This window comes from Phycodurus eques, chromosome 9 (assembly GCF_024500275.1).
Source record: "Phycodurus eques isolate BA_2022a chromosome 9, UOR_Pequ_1.1, whole genome shotgun sequence".
NCBI classification, from domain to species: domain Eukaryota; kingdom Metazoa; phylum Chordata; class Actinopteri; order Syngnathiformes; family Syngnathidae; genus Phycodurus; species Phycodurus eques.
Genome location: NC_084533.1, coordinates 13,463,876 through 13,475,907, shown reverse-complemented (window position 1 = coordinate 13,475,907; position 12,032 = coordinate 13,463,876). Strand labels below are relative to the sequence as shown.

Below are 12,032 nucleotides of genomic sequence, written 5' to 3'. Positions count from 1 at the left end.
CTGCACGAGGTAGAGCACGGTATGCGTTTTTTTAGCGTAGTATAGCAGTGGTCTAAAATTTTATTTTCCCTGGTAGGACAGTCGATGTGCTGCTTGTATTTAGGGAGTTCGTGGTTGAGTTTAGCTTTGTTAAAGTCCCCGAGAATAATGAGGGGTAAGTCTGGGTGTTTTTTTTCCAATTTCGTTGACTTGTTCGGCGAGCGTTAGCAGTGCGGCGGTCGTGTTAGCTTGAGGCAGGATGTACGCTCCAGCGAGGATGAATGATGCGAACTCAAGCGGCGAGTAGAATGGCTTACAGTTCAAAAACAGTGACTCCAAATGCGGGCTGCAGTGTCTGCTGAGCTTCGTGACGTCTGTACACCATTTTCCGTTGATATAGAAGCATATCCCGCTGCCTTTTGTTTTCCCCGATAACTCCGCGATGCGGTCCACTCAGTGAAGATGAAAGCCCGGAAGCATGACGGCGCCGTCGGGTACAGCCTCTCAAAGCCAGGTCTCCGTAAAGCACATGGCGGGGGAACGTCCGAAGTCTTTACTGGTCTTTATCAGAAGATGAAGCTCGTCCATTTTGTTGGGTAGGGAGCGTACATTTGCGAGGTGGATCAACGGGAACGCCAATCTGTATCCTCTCTTCCGGAGTTTCACCTGGATGCCGGCTCGCTTCACTCTGTGGCGTCGCCTCCATGCGCCGAAAACCGCGGATGCCGCTCCGGTGAGTAACTCGGGGAAAAAGCTGGGCGGATTTGCGAAAGTTGGTGAAAGAAAGTCCGGAGTAGCCTCCTTGATGGTTAGCAAGTCTTCCCTTGTGTGAGTGAGTCGTGTAATGTCTTCTCAGACGAACGAAAAACACAAAAACAAAAACAACACTAGAGAGCGCGTAACCGAGGCGACCACAATGGTAGGCGCCATCTTGCATCTTGTTTATTGCATTATTACTCTATTTTGTTTTAATTTGTTGTTAACCTCATTTTCCCTCACCCTGACTTGTGTCCCCGGCAGGGGTTGATGATTCAGCGAGCAGGCATGTACTGATAGGGAAAATGTATAATCAACTCTTCAATGGTTAGTTTGAAAAAATATTTTTCATAAGAAGGGAGAATAATGCTGCTCAGGGGGATTACCATGGTGTGGATGTAGTTCAACTTCACCCAGGTAACCTCAACAGTGCCTCTGCTGGCCACACTCAATTAGTGCACTTCATTTTGCATCATTTTAACACGAGTTTAGTTACTTTAAAAGGGCTTGAAGCAGATAAATGGTAGTTTTCTGGTCCCAATAACAATAGTTGGTCTCTATGTCTTTAAATAGCTGCTGTGATGTCCCTTCAAGTTAAGGTCAATGTGGATATTGACCATCTAATTTGTCATTGAATTTTCACTGTGCATCCGCTCATGAAACTTAATGCCCTGGAACACTTGACCCCCCTCAAGTGACAAAGAATGAGTGATGTTGCCATGTGTGCATGCATAAATCTGCAGTGCAAATACGGCCATGTCAAAGCTGTGCTATCTTGCCGTCTTTGTGCACGTGCGTTATGTGCCGTATTAGAGGCGCTCCACAATACTGTAAACCACAGGGATCCAAGGGTTAATCGAGCCGTTAAGCCCACATGCTGTTGAGAATCAAAGACTTTCGAAGTGGCATGATCGCAATCAGTGCCTTCAAGCTGCTGCTACGTGCTGTCTGGCAAGGTTACTGCTGATACAATTGATATGTATGTATGCTTGTCTTAATCAGACAAATCAAATACAAACATCATTTGCATGTTTAAAGCAGCAAGAAACGCCAAAACACCTAAATAGTTAGTAAAAATCATATATATTTGTTGTTGTCAGTGCTCTGTAATTTTTGGCTGGTATTCTTATCTCATTAAGTCATTCACTGCCAGCTGTTTTAAAAGCAGAGTTCTTCATATTGTCAGCAGTTTTAGAGCATTTTGACTGATCTTTCAAGATGAACAGAATATTGTGTTCTGTGACAATATAAACACAAAACCTACCAAAAGAAAGGGCAGACTTTCTTCTTTCACCGGAAAAAAACTTTTGTTTCTAGCTTTTTCAGTTCTTTAGTAATCAGCAGCATGTATGGGTAACATGGGATGGTTCCAAGAAAAAAAACTGCAGTTTCTGACCAAAAAGTGAAAAGAATTAGCTTTTGGTGAAACGAAACAAGCAGAACAGTGACTTTCATGCTATATGTTTTTTTTTTTTTTTGCTGTGGCACCTCAAACTATAGAATAACAAAAATCAAGACTGAGAAAGGGCTTTGGATGGCAAAATAATAATTCATTTACAAATATGCAACCAAGAAACGCGCCATGAGCGACACTGACTCAACGTATGGGCTTGAGTGAAGGTGCTTTTTCTGAGGTATTTCTCATTCACTCCATGTTCTGTATCATGCTTTCTCACAATCACGACATACATTTTCCAAGACCTACCGCAATAAATACTCTGTGTATACCTCAGGTGTCAAACTAAAGGCCCCGGGTTCATATTCGGCCCACCACATCATTTTGTGTGGTCCACAAAGGCAAATTATGTGCGTTGACTTCATATTTCTTGCTAAAATCCAAATATTATTCACTTTTAAGAATGATGAGATTTCGCGCGCACTTTTTTTTTTTTTTTTTTTTTTTACCAATCCCACTTTTAAAATAAATTGAAAAGAAAAAACTTAACTTTTTTTTAATACTGGTATTTGAGTTCAAAAGTAGTTATCCATGAATGTATTGTCTATATGTGAAATGAGGCATTAATTAAATTACAGGGGTGCAAATTCACAATGGCCCTCCATAAGTATGATGTGGCCAGCGACAAAAATGAGCTTGACACACCTGGATCTTGTCACTGATGGTGTAGTGGTACTTTCACCTGAATTCGGTGCAGACAGCATGGGTTCATTCCCACTCAGTGACGGTGTGAATGTGAGTATGAGTGGTTGTCCATGTCTATCTGTGCCCTGACTGGCGACCAGTTCTGGGTGTAGTCCGCCCTTCGCCCGAAGTCAGGTGGAATAGGCTCCAGCGCCCTGCGACCCTAACCAGGATAAGCGGTGGTGAAAATGGATGGATGGATACACACTGGTCAAGTGCGGCATTTTTCTCCCTCATAATCGACGTGACAAGCTGAGATTCACTGCCTAATCTTTATCATCCACTCAAAAGCGGCGCTGATATTACATCCAAAGCTTTCTTCTATTTTCACAGACAAGGTGCACATCCATTTTTCTAGTGCCCCAATACACAGCCATTGCAGTCCTAAAATGGGTGTGTTGCATCAGGATTGACACCAGGCATAAAAACTGCTAAAAAAATAATAGGAGTGACTCACTATAGCACCCCGGGATGGGACAAGATGAAAGTTATAACAACATTCCTTTATCATCACGTATACACCTACTTGATCCAACTTGGCATTTAACCTTCAGGAAATACTGCTCACCAAATATCAAACGCTGTCATTATATTGTTACCTGAAGGTAAATTAATGTAAATGTGATGTTGAACCAAGTTTCTTGACCAGCTTTACAGCAAAGTGGTGAGCGTTTCAAAATAGACGATATTCCTGAAGCTAAAGATCACTAAAGACACATTTCCACCAGTGGTGGTTCAGGGGGGATAGGCCAATGCCCCCCTAACACTGGGCTTGCCCCCAACCCCCTTCCCCCACCCTCTGTTGTCAAATGTTGCAAAGGTTTCCAAATGAATTGATATATATCATACTGAGTGCTCCACACCACTACCTGGGGCTCCAGTGCTACCTAAATGATGGAGCTGGCGGAGCTCAGCATTTTATTATTCGACAGAGAATCATCAGTTCTGTATGTGAATGGGAATATATTTCAAAGAAATCGCCACATGCCAAGACAACAAAAAAGAAAAATGCTGGATGTCCTACATTGTTATCCTTTGTTTACTACTCTATGTTGTCAACCACCAAAGGCATTGTCAGATAATTAAGAAGCTGAGTTGAGGAATGTGGATTCTGAACACTAACGTACTATTATTTAGTTTGTAGAAAAGAATATAAAAGCACTATGCACAATTCTGCAACTCATACACTTACATGCCGGTGTAACACCCAAATGATTTTGATGCTGTAGACACTCACCTGTTTCCAATTAACGTGTTCACCTGTGGAATGTTCCAAACGGGGGTTTTTGTTTCCAGCATTCCTCAACATTCCCAGTCTTTTGTTACCCGTCTCATTTTTTGGGAACGTGTTGCAGGCATCAAATTCAAAATGAGAGAATAACAATAACAATAATACGAATCATAACAATAACGTTCATCAGTTCGAACATTAAATATATTGTCTTTGTAGTGTATTCAATTCAATATAGGTTGAAAAGCATTGGCAAATCATTATATTCTGTTTTTACACAACATCTCAATTTTATTGGAATTGGGGATTGTAATTTAATGAATTCCTAAAATTTACTCAGCCCAAATGTATTTTAGGTGGATGCACCAGCATGGCAAAATCCAACACGCTTTTCACAAATATGCACTTTATCGAGTCTCAGTTAATCCACTGTTGTTTTTTTCAGCAGACTAATTTCTTGATCATCAGATATTTTCAGCAACAACAGGCGTAGTAGTTTGTTATTAAAAAAAGGCTTAAATATATACCGTACAGAAGAATCCCCCCCACACACTATAGTTGAAGTAAAGACTTTTAAGTGACTTTTTCTAGTTTCTAAGACATCCATCCATTTTCTGTAAACACTTCCAGCAGACCTTTTATTTTCATCATGGTTACATGACAAGGTGTATGACTACTTCACATTATTTAGCTCATCACTTATCTGTCTCTCGACATAATCATTCATGATTGTCATTCTGAGGGGGAGGCCATCACGGGTTGGTCCAGGACCACAGGTGACACAAGCCAGACAGTAGGAAAGGGCTGCAAGGCAAATGTCTCAAGGTGACTGATATAAAGCTGAATTATGATCATTACAGCTTCTTCCACTATGACACTATTTATTTTATTTTCCAAAATGTTGTATTCTCCAAAGCTTTTTACGTCCGTGGCCATCAGTCAACCCATCTCCTGATGCTACAAGTGCATTTCAGTCCCAGAGGTGAGGCAGGGTGATTTCAGGTCTATTCCTTCATCCAACACTGTACTAACCTTCTTCCTCATGCATAATTACCCTTGCACAGTGATGCGCCGTGGGATCAGTCCCACCCTTGATTCACACCTAAAGCCTGATTGAGCAGCAGATTACAGCGAGGTGAACACATCAGAGCATCTAAAGCAGACACCAGGTCAGCACAGGCCTGTTCCTCTTTTGGAATGAGTGTGGCTACAACACACAATTAAGACTTGACACATTGGGAGTTTGGAATTATTCTTACTCAGTACCTGACCCTCTATTTATTTATTCCTCCCCAAAAAGTGTGCATCTTTTACCTGGTAGGAATTAACTGGTTCAAAAGATCATGCTTTTATCCTTCAGAGGACGTTTGAGTAAAACAGCAGGTGGTAGAATACTCAGGTTGTTTAGCATCAAAATTGGTGTGAACTTGAACACAAGCCACTGCAAGTCTCTTCAACAAATGTTGCAAGAAAACGTGCCTGTAGGCCCAAGCTTCCTGCAAGTAAAGCATGTCTAGAGTTGACAGACTGAGAATCTGTCGATGGGCTTCTCTTGTCATATTGACAGGGCTAACGACTGCTTGAACTGCTCTTCCTACATAAATCCCAAATTGAAACTAAACCAAAGGCTCTTTTAATTTTGGATGGGACAGAGTCCGTCAGGGAGGCATTTTGCTGAAGGGGTAGTACCAAGTGGAATGCAAATCCAAGGAGAAGCCTTATCTTTATTTATCCTTTTGCCTCAAAACAGGAAGATGAAGTGGTTGTTTAGTACTCTATGCTCCTCCTGTTCTTTGAAAATGTCCTTGCTTTTTATCCGATGGAGATTAGTGGCTGCATACTCAGCTCTCATTTCAGAAGCCTTATCTGCATTCCTTTCAGTTCTATCATTCAACTCTTTTTAATCGATGCGATCATAAGCAGAATAGACAGAATACTCAAAGAAGTCTGCATTAGCTTCAACACACGGTTAGGTGTGAAGGATTTGGACAATGACAGTGATTCTGCTTTTATACAGTACCACAACCGATTTGAAATAAAATTGAAGACCTTCATTGTCACACAAATATGACGATTTACAGCCATTGTATCAAGAGTTCTTACATTTTCAGGGATTCAAAGGAACCAGATGCAATACTAAACGTTTCCAGTGGAAAGGTCAGTTGGGTGTAACAGGTTCCACCGTCAATATGTTCCAAGCTACTGGGGCACCACCTGACAGAAAAATTATCTCTGTCATTAAATGTGTGATAACCAGGGATTTTGTAATAGGTAAACTGTATTCAATAGATTGGTGCTAGTACCTTTTGACACAGAAATGGCATCAGATGTTTTTACTTTTTAAAGACGAAGCGAGAGCTCCTCCAGCCAACACTGTGGCGTGCTGCTCACTATGGTCAAAGCTGCGTATGTGGAGAACTACAAAGGAGATCGAAAGTTAATTTTTGCCGAGACAATTTCCCCATCACAACTAAAGTGTTTGCAGTGGTCGAAGCTCCGTCTTCCTTCCCGCTCTGCGCTGCTTGGCTCCGGCCGGCCAGCTGCTTTCATCGGGAAGCTCCCATCATGAGAATCGAGAAACTCTCGAGCCATGGGCAATGACCAGTGATCCTGATCCTGCCAGTATACATTATTATTATTATCTGATTATTCTTACCCTGCACCATACAATAACAATTAAGTATTTTCTATTCTACTCGAAAATATGAGCCGATGGATTTGCTTTTCCAAGAAAAGAAATAAACTTGTGAGTCAAGGTACGACTGTAAGGCAATCATAAAACCAGTCATTGTCTAAATAGATGGACCTACTTTAACTGTATCATCTTTTATCTTTTTGGTTTAATGTTACTGTAAATACATCATTCCCCTGGTGATTTAGCTACAAGGACATACTGTATTAATGCAGAAGTGTATTCGCTTCCACATGCATTGCTCATGGAAGGAATTGCATTCAACGTACAAATAGGTAACGTGCACTGTGACTGCACATGGTGCTGTTATGTGCCACACTCACTGTCATGGGAATTGGTGATCCATTAACTCTGACACTGCCTGACTGATTGGTATAGATAGGTAGAGCGGGGTGGGGCAGATCATTCTCTTTTCTCTATATCTTATTTATCCTGCCTTTTTGCTCTTAAACCCTTGCTCCCTCCTTCCGCTTTACCTCTACGCTCCTGCTCTCTCTCTCTTTCTGGTGCTCTCTCACTCTCTCGCTATGTCTGTGTCTTTTTCTCATTCAAATTGCCTCAGCATCCCGGAGCCACCAGCAGCAGCAGGCAGCATCATCACTGAAGAGGAGGGACTTTTTTTCCCCACACACAAGTGGACTGACACGCAAGACACACGCACCGGGAAGGAGGATAGATGGACAACGGAAAGAGGCATCATGTCCAGCAGCTGCTTGCTGAGCTGTAGTAAGAGGAGGTGTTCCACTCGCAGCTCCACATCCGTTTCAGTCCTCTAAGCGCCTCCCATTGCTCACCCCTCCACCCACCTTGAGCGCTGCCTGGTGTTGCGGCTGCTGAAGGGCTGGCTGGAATGACCCTGGAGAGCAGGAAGCACAAGATGATGTGTTCTGCCGGGCAGCCACCTAGGAGGACAGCCTGATCCTTCACCCGAGTTCTGCTGGACAGCACATCGCTGACCTGTGTGGCGCATACATGCCCATGTAGGAGGGCATGGCTGTATAGAGCGAGGGTTGACAGTAACCACACTGGACCAAAGGACCTCTACAGAGAGACACACAGGTGAGATAACAACCTCATGCATATTCATCTGCGACAACTCAGCTTACTTAATTATATTCATCTGTGCGATCTTTCAATATTTGCTGAAGGTTTTTGCCGTTATCTGTCTGTGTGTCCTGTTCTGCTACCATATTGTTGCGCTGTCACTGATTAGAGAGCAAATGTGTGTGTGTCTGTGTGAGGACTGTGGCAGCATGCTAATAGAAGATGTCTCCTGGAGGTGGTGGTCCGATATCCATCACACGTCTGAGGATAGCCAGTGGGGATAGAAGGGTTGCATGAGGGAGGTGCAACGGGGAGGGAGAAAAGGGAATGTGAATGTCTCTGGCATTTCATGTAATTTATGTGAGTCATATCCTCTGGGATACTACTGTTTGGGGGTCGCGGTGGGGGGCTTTTGGCTTTGGTGAGTTTCATTTTGAATTTTAGTCCAGTATTAATGACTCAAGAATTCAAGGAACTTTATTGTCATACCAGCACATATGATTTAGACCAAAAAGAGGCCTATGTATAAAATAAAATAACTAGGATTGTGATCCGATAGTAAAAATATAGATATCTAACGAAACACAACAGATTACCCAAATAGACAATCTAACTAATATACTAAATTAAAATAGAAACTCTTACTAAGCATAACAGATTATACTAAAGACAACTCTGACAAAAAATAAAATAAAATCCTTAGAAACTAACGGACAGCTAACCAACACGGTAAGCTATAAGCAGTCTATTACACAACAACAGCCCAAGCCCAAGTTCACAGTGCTAAAAAGAAAAACTTGCCCACTGTCCTGTATTGCACACAATAGTTTAATATTTATTGCGATTAGTCGGATAGTGTCAATAGTTAAGTAATGTGTTCAACACTCACTATTTGGCCAGGTTTTAAATGAAAGTATGGACCGCTTCAAAAAGGTGTCCATAGGTGTGAGTGGTGAATTGTCACATAGACAGTATTTATTACTGCCAATGTGTGAGTGGTCATATTAATAAAGTAACTTATATGTGACTCTTGCCGTAAGATAAAGAAAAGGCCAGAGGCCTTACCACCAAATTCTCCTCTAATCAACTTGGGCTCATTACATGAGGGTAAAATGGTTACTGTGCTTTTCATTTTCAGTAGATGTAGAGGAAGACATAGGCAGCAACAACAGACCCAAAGTGCATTTCAGAGATTGGCTCGGGGTGGATGTGCTTACTCAGTGGTGCCTGTGGCTGAGAGAGATGAGCTGTCCAGTGGTGTTGCGTGGAGCATACATCACTGCATGCAGGGCCGTGGACCCAGGAGGAATCAACCGAAGGAAAGCCATTACTTAGATGACCAGGCTCCTCTGATCTCATCATATGCCGGAGCGAGTTATGCAGACACTGGACACAGGCAGACGCAGTCACAACCATTCAGTCAATGAATCGTTTTCGGCTCGTGACTGAGCAGTTGAATCGAACTTCAAAAGATGAAGGGACGATGGATCACAGCTTTGTTAGTGTACATTAGAGAAGCACAAACCGCTGTTATGGTGTGCCAGCTTTGCAGTACAATATGGAGCGATAGCCAAACGTGCCAAAATGCACAAACAGGAACCGCTCATTTAATGACATGGCTTAACATCAAAATGTGTTGAGAACACGTGTTGATGTTATGTAGAGGGCAGGTGGTTAAAAGTTAAACATAAAACAACAACAAATAGAACTGAGCAGGATATGAAGTCATCTTTTGCCATCATGAAAGACCGAACTGATCAACTGGAGTTGATCTAAGCATTGTGCAGAGCAATAACGATGAGTCGATATTGAATAAAACTCTCTCAACTTGATGAATTAGGATGGTATCACAAAAGTTGCATTGCAGGGTTGCCTTAATGCTCATGTAATATTTTAACATTAAGTGTAATAAGTCATAAATCACTGTGAAACAATAAAACAATTACCTCTTCATGTAACAAGTGGCAATCCGCTATATGCGGAACATCATGTGATCAAACCCAGAAAACAGAATAGCTGACTTCCTGTGTATGCTACGCTAACGAGGACGGCTACGGTTTGATTACATGAATGTTTGAAGTGAACTAAAATGTTGCGTTCTTTATGCCAGGACAAAAGTTAAATGCATGTATATCATTTATTTATGCAAATATGATATGATAGATGTAAACACAAACAAAGCCTAAACATTGAATATTATAATCTCTGGTGGCTCTGTGATGACATCATGTGTTAACAAAAAAACCAAAAACTTTGTAGATGTTTAAAGTTCCTACGGTTCCTTTGTCACAGCCTCCTTCGCCATTCAGCCATATATTCATTTGAGCTCTGCCGCCGTTAGCCAGCCCGCTCGGACGGAAACAGAAGCGTTCGAGCCGGCTGGGACCGGAAACGGAAGCGTTCTGTGCAGTCTTGACGTGTCAATTGAGACGCAGCTGTTGCGGCGCAGAAGATCCGGTCCATTTTCAAAATAAAACACATTGACACGCGAATTGCAATACAACAGAAATTATATAAATTAGTCATTCTTTCTCTGCGGCCCGGTAACAAATGCCTCACGGCCTGGTACCGGTACGCGGACCGGTGGTTGGGGATCACTGCTACAGAGGCATGGATCAAATGCTCTATATATCAGTATCAACGTTTATATGGTTACTAAAATAAAAATGAAAAAAAAATTACATGAAAATGAAGGAATCAATGAACAGAGCCACTGCAGAGCCATGTAAAAAGCTTGGACATGTAACGGTGTGATGGACACTAGAAGCATCGAGAAACATATTATGAAACAGTCTACGGCCTCTTGGCCTTCAATAACAATTAAACATTCACAAGAGGGCATTTAAATGAGAAACAGCACATATTATTTTACTCTCACAAATAAAGTGTTACGTAATTCTTAAGTATGAGTCTCAGGGTGCATACAAATGCACAAAAGGTTTTTAAACTATGCAAAGATCTTTATCTCCAGCCTTGCTACAAATGTTCATCCAGTTTTCAAAACAATGCTTATTGTCAAATTTGGGGAGGAAAAGGCATTTCATTTTCATGATTGTCATGCCATTCGATGTCTAAATATAATGTGGTAAAGAGCGGCGACCTGGAAGCTAAATGGTGCATACCTTCTGTTATGATAATTGATGAACAGTAAGTAAGACAGACCCAGTCCCACCACTGAAATTATGGCCATTGGGAGCAGCTCAATGGAGGCAGTTAGGCTGACTCAATTTAAAAAAAAATAATAATAAATTAAAAAAAAAAAAAAAGGTTTTCTGAGATTGAATACTGTATAGTATTGTGCAAAAGTCTTCGGCCACCACTCGCTTTTTGTTTGAATGACTATGGCTCATGACAAAACACAAATGTATTTTAACTTTTGTTAAGAGTTTGGCCCTGGCAGTGGTCTGTGCTGTACTCCTAAAACAAATCAGATGGTGGCACAGTATTGTACAGCATAATAGTTGAACTGAGAAATGAATCCAAAGGGCAACTTTCCAAGCAAGTGATTACTACATTACATGCGGCATTTGGGAAAAATACTGAAAGGAACCGTATTTCGTAGTCCTCCCAGATTTATGACTTTTCGAATACTACTGGCTTACTAGGTGACTGATCTTATTGTGTCTCATCCATTCCGGATGTGTGTAATGATAGCAAGTCGACACAATAAGTTTAGCTCATGATATTACCTCCCCCTTGTCAGCAATAGGTCACACAGCAGGTTTTTCTTTCATAAAAAAATATTTTGTCCCCTATTAGTGCAGAAGCTGTCATCTTACGTCTAACCATCCCTGCTAACATGACGCTTAACAGGTATGGTTCAAGTCTGTTTCTTTACTGGACAGTATGTCTCGGTTTCCCTGTCACGATGATTTTTCATTCATTGTTTATTCTTCTCCTCTTCAAAATAACACAGTTACACACAGTCTCTGCTTCACTTTCTTTCTGTCACTCATCTTTAATTGCTGTCAGTAGCAGCATTTCTTCATGTCACAAAATGGAGAAAAATTGACACCAAAAACTAGAAAACACCATGCCAGTCAATGATGGCCTTACATCAAAGTAGGTGGAATATAGCAATCAGTAGAATGCTGTTCTATTTATTTATTTACCTCAGCTACCATGTGCTATTGGATTGAACATTACTGGTAGTCAGTCATCGCAATCATTTTAAAAGATCTCAGCATACC

The 12,032-nt window shown here is 41.5% G+C and overlaps 1 protein-coding gene and 1 long non-coding RNA gene across 2 annotated transcripts in view; one reads left to right on the top strand and one right to left on the bottom strand.

The window, feature by feature from the left end:
* Positions 1 to 4,364: 4,364 nt before the first annotated feature.
* LOC133407863 (uncharacterized) lies at positions 4,365 to 10,222 on the bottom strand. Its single transcript, XR_009769223.1, has 3 exons — positions 9,789 to 10,222; positions 9,060 to 9,228; positions 4,365 to 7,839 (listed from the first exon to the last, which is right to left on the bottom strand). It is a non-coding gene; the product is annotated as an uncharacterized LOC133407863 (long non-coding RNA).
* The window catches only part of frmpd3 (FERM and PDZ domain containing 3), a 93,079-nt gene continuing 88,487 nt past the window's right edge, over positions 7,441 to 12,032 (top strand). Inside the window, exon 1 of the mRNA XM_061686160.1 lies at positions 7,441 to 7,857. The gene's annotated coding sequence lies outside the window, so the exon portion shown is untranslated. The remainder of the gene's footprint in view (positions 7,858 to 12,032) is intronic.